General features: G+C 39.4%; 1 protein-coding gene across 2 annotated transcripts in view; it reads left to right on the top strand.

Annotated features, from left to right (window-relative positions):
- Window positions 1–5000, top strand: part of ccdc102a (coiled-coil domain containing 102A) — a 42903-nt gene that overhangs the window by 25779 nt on the left and 12124 nt on the right. The window lies entirely within an intron of this gene.

The raw sequence follows: 5000 nt of genomic DNA, 5'->3' as shown, positions 1-5000 counted from the left end.
ACAATGTATGATTTTAAAACCATTTATTTGTATGATACAGTTGCAAATAAGTATTTGAACACCTGTCTATCAGCTAGAATTCTGACCCTCAAAGACCTGTTAGTCTGCCTTTAAAATGTCCACCTCCACTACATTTATTATCCTAAATTAGATGCACCTGTTTGAGGTCATTAGCTGCATAAAGACACCTGTCCACCCCATACAATCAGTAAGAATCTAACTACTAACATGGCCAAGACCAAAGAGCTGTCCAAAGACACTAGAGACAAAATTGTACACCTCCACAAGGCTGGAAAGGGCTATGGAAATTGCCAAGCAGCTTGGTGAAAAAGGTCCACTGTTGGAGCAATCATTAGAAAATGGAAGAAGCTAAACATGACTGTCAATCTCCCTCGTACTGGGGCTCTATCCAAGATCTCACCTCGTGGGGTCTCAATGATCCTAAGGAAGGTGAGAAATCAGCCCAGAACTACACGGGAGGAGCTGGTCAATGACCTGAAAGAGCTGGGACCACCGTTTCCAAGGTTACTGTTGGTAATACACTAAGATGTCATGGTTTGAAATCATGCATGGCACGGAAGGTTCCCCTGCTTAAACCAGCACATGTCCAGGCACGTCTTAAGTTTGCCAATGACCATTTGGATGATCCAGAGGAGTCATGGGAGAAAGTCATGTGGTCAGATGAGACCAAAATAGAACTTTTGGGTCATAATTCCACTAAATGTGTTTGGAGGAAGAAGAATGATGAGTACCATCCCAAGAACACCATCCCTACTGTGAAGCATGGGGTGGTAGCATCATCTTTGGGGTGTTTTTCTGCACATGGGACAGGGCGACTGCACTGTATTAAGGAGAGGATGACCGGGGCCATGTATTGCGAGATTTTGGGGAACAACCTTCTTCCCTCAGTTAGAGCATTGAAGATGGGTCGAGGCTGGGTCTTCCGACATGACAATGACCTGAAGCACACAGCCAGGATAACCAAGGAGTGGCTCTGTAAGAAGCATATCAAGGTTCTGGCGTGGCCTAGCCAGTCTTCAGACCTAAATCCAATAGAGAATCTTTGGGGGGGGGCTCAAACTCCGTGTTTCGCAGTGACAGGCCAGAAACCTGACTGATCTAGAGAAGATCTGTGTGGAGGAGTGGGCCAAAATCCCTCCTGCAGTGTGTGCAAACCTGGTGAAAAACTACAGGAGACGTTTGACCTCTGTAATTGCAAACAAAGGCTACTGTACCAAATATTACATTGACTTTCTCAGGTGTTTTTTAGATTATGTCTCTCACAGTGGACATGCAACTACGATGACAATTTCAGACCCCTCCATGATTTCTAAGTGTGAGAACTTGCAAAATAGCACGGTGTTCAAATACTTATTTTCCTCACTGTATGTATATGTATGTATGTGTATATATATATATATATATATATATATATATATATATATATATATATATATATATATATATATATATATATATATATACACACACACACACACACACACACACACACACACACACACACACACACAACATAATATATATAGTGTGTGTGGCCAAAATAGAGCCCTAACTGGATAAAATGGGTCAGCCTTCTCCAAGGATTAGTTAATAAACATCACTGAATTGTGGGTAATAGCAGCTCTGATGTCCGGTATGTAGGTGTTAGTAGGTGAGAAACATGATTTAGAGACCAGAATATAGTTTTTTATTTTAGGAGACGAGTCTTAGCTACTTTGGTAACGTATTGTGCGTTTCACTATAGCCGTTTTCTCTTATATATATATATATATATATATATATATATATATATATATATATATATATATATATATATATATATATAATTTTTTTTTTTATAAATATATATTTAAAAATTTTTTTTCTTTTTTTCTTCACTTTTTTGCACTTGTGTCTAGAGCAGTGTTGTGCTAGTTACTAAAAAATAGTAACTAGTTACAGTTACTCATTACTTCATTTAAAAAGTAACTCAGTTACTTTGTTGATTACTTACACCAAAAAGTAATGTGTTACTGTTAAAAGTAACTTTTTAGTTACTTTTTTAAAGTACGTTCTTCAATGTTCCCATTAATGCCTTTTATGCGTTATGGTCTATACAAACACAAAACTGACTTAAACACAAAGTAATATTTAAGCACTATTTTATTTAAGTCAGACCAGCACAAACTGAATATATCACAAGGATTTCTAAAATAAATAACAAAACAAGCTGAATAATATATTCACAATCAAAAACTAAAGTGCCTTCTGCTGTTGTGTTGAGCTCTTAAAAATGTTTCTTTCACAGCTGAAGTATGAAAACTATTAACAATGTAGAACAGAACACCGGGTTAGCTTCTAGCTTCTAGCTCCGTCGAGGCATGGAGTTTCTGGAGTTGCTGTTTATCGCAGTAGATACGAGCTTCGAACCAGAAAGACACAGCTTACATTTGACTAAAAAGTTTTCGTCTTTATACTCAACTAAAGTGAAATAATGAGCATATTTCCACTTTGAGAAACTCGTCTTGCTCTCGCCTCGACTCGCCATTACTGCCGCACAGACCTAAATAAACAGAGACACGCCCACAGTGCGTCTTCGTGTTTACAGTGTTTCATCCACCATTCCTACAATGCGACGCTGCTGTAAACGGGTTAGACTGTAGGCTACACTTCAGCCGAAATTCATTCATTTAAAAAAGTAACGGGTAACGCACCATACGGTAACGAAGTTACTTTATTTTTAAAAGTAACGCGTTACAGTATTAGTTACTGTAAGTAACGCGTTACTGCACAACACTGGTATAGAGTATATAAGATGCAAGTTGCATTTTTCCTAGTGTATCAGCATCGTTCCAACATCTGTCCAGATGCCAGCTCATTCACACAGATGTTACGCCGCCCCCTCGTTTCTCTAGTAGGGGCGGAGCCAATCTGAGTAATTAATGAGGTAGTCTCGTTGCTCATCTGTTCATAGTCGCCTGCAGTGTGTGTCAATCTATAGAAAAAGCTAGCTTACTGGTATTGACAAGCCATGTGTGAGAGACAGACACACATACAGAGTGTAGTCAAAGTCTGTGTGTGTGTGTGTGTGTGTGTGTGTGTGTGTGTGTGTGTGTGTGTGTGTGTGTGTGTGTGTGTGTGTAAATGAGCTCCTGTAGCGTGCACTCACTCCGTCTGGAATAAAGCCGGTGTGAAATGGATTGTTTTGCTTCTGAGGTTTTCAGCTGCTTCTCCAGGGAGGTTCTGAGTATTTGGCCTAATGTTTTGTTTCTGAGCTCTCTCTCTCTCTCTCTCTCTCTCTCTCTCTCTCTCTCTCTCTCTCTCTCTCTCTTTCTCTGTCTACTTGTCTGTTTTGCTTTGCTTCATTCACCCTCTCTCTCTTCAACCTGTCTCTTTCTCTGGTGAAGGTAATGATCGAAGTGACCATGGTGTTGACGGTGTTAATGATTGTGATGACAGTGTTAATAGTGGTATTAAATGTAATGGCTGTAGCTTTGGAAACTGAGGTGTTTAAGCTGATTGTACAGCAAAACAGGTGCCAGAGCCATGTATACCAACAAGGACTTTAGGCAGAGATCAGGTGAGGGTGAAATTTTAGACAATACTACTTATCTGTGTAAGTCATGCAGGTTATTACGTTAAAATACATCAGGGTAGATTTTCTTCGCTTTTGATTGAACTTGCATTGTGCTGGTTCAAATGGTTGCTACATCTCATCGTGGCAGCGTCAAATAAATACAAACGTTTGTCCCTGTGCCATCTCCTGACCCCTGACCTGTCTAAAGAGCTCCCATTAGTGCAGGTTCCACTGTGGCGTCTGTTCTAAACGAGTCCATTATCACCTGCTGCTGCACTTTATTTATGAGCCTCTAGAGCAAACTGCAGAGTTTCTCCTGCACTCATGACATGCCATTACTGCTGATCTACAGCCCTCTTTGTGTGTGTGTGTGTGTGTGTGTGTGTGTGTGTGTGTGTGTGTGTGTGTGTGTGTGTGTGTGTGTGTGTGAGACAGAAAATATGTACCAGTTATACTTTTTACAGTGTAATGTTTAATTTGATTTGGGAGAAAACATTGTAACTGTAACTAAATGTACATTTTGAGAATTTTATCCAAATACAGTTGGATATATTATAGATTTTGAGACATGTGCATGTTGTTTATATGCAGCAAACTAGGTAAAAGGCAAAACACACAAGAATCGGAAAGTGCACGACTGGAAGGAAGTGCACAAATCTTTGGGCTCTTAACCGAAGAGCTTATGTAGGAGTGAACAGAAGAGACGATGTTACCAGACTGCTTCATACCCGTTAAAAAAAAAAACTGTCCAGGTGCCAAAAGTTTATTAAGCTGTTATTCATGCAAATGGAGGATTTTCAATGGAAAAAATATTAACATGTATATATTTCTATATTTGTTTGGTTAAAATAATCTTAATACTAAAAAATTATCAACTTTTTTGCTTATAATCATGCATGTGTTTCTAAAAGAACATGAAAGACTTGTTTGCAAACTTTTGACATAAATTGCAAATACAGCTAAAAAAATATTAAGGGAACATTAAATCATCACAGTATAACACCAAGTCAATTAAACTTTACAGATATCAGTCTAAGTCAGGATGTTTTAGTGATTTGTGAAGTATTTTCACCTGATTTGGTGCAATAACAAGACAACCTCAAGACAGTTGCTCTCTCTTTATCCTTCATCACAGATTTGTGTTAGTTTAGTGTTTTGTTAAGGTCACTTGTCACTACTTGTAGCATAAGGCAGTACCTGCAACTCGGTCAAGTTGCGCAGCTAGTCCAGATCCTCCAGGAGGCACATTTCCTATGTGTTGTTGCAAGGAGTTATGGTCTGTCTCCCAGACCAGTTTCAAGAGCAAGGACGAGATACCGGGAGACAGGGTGTTACATAATGAGAGCTGGACAGGGCCAGTAGAAGGGCAAAAACCCAGCAGGACCGGTATCTGCTCCTTTATGCATGGAGGAACAGAAGGAGC

This window comes from Silurus meridionalis, chromosome 9, assembly GCF_014805685.1.
Source record: "Silurus meridionalis isolate SWU-2019-XX chromosome 9, ASM1480568v1, whole genome shotgun sequence".
NCBI classification, from domain to species: Eukaryota; Metazoa; Chordata; class Actinopteri; order Siluriformes; family Siluridae; genus Silurus; species Silurus meridionalis.
This window is presented reverse-complemented; position numbering and strand designations above follow the sequence as displayed.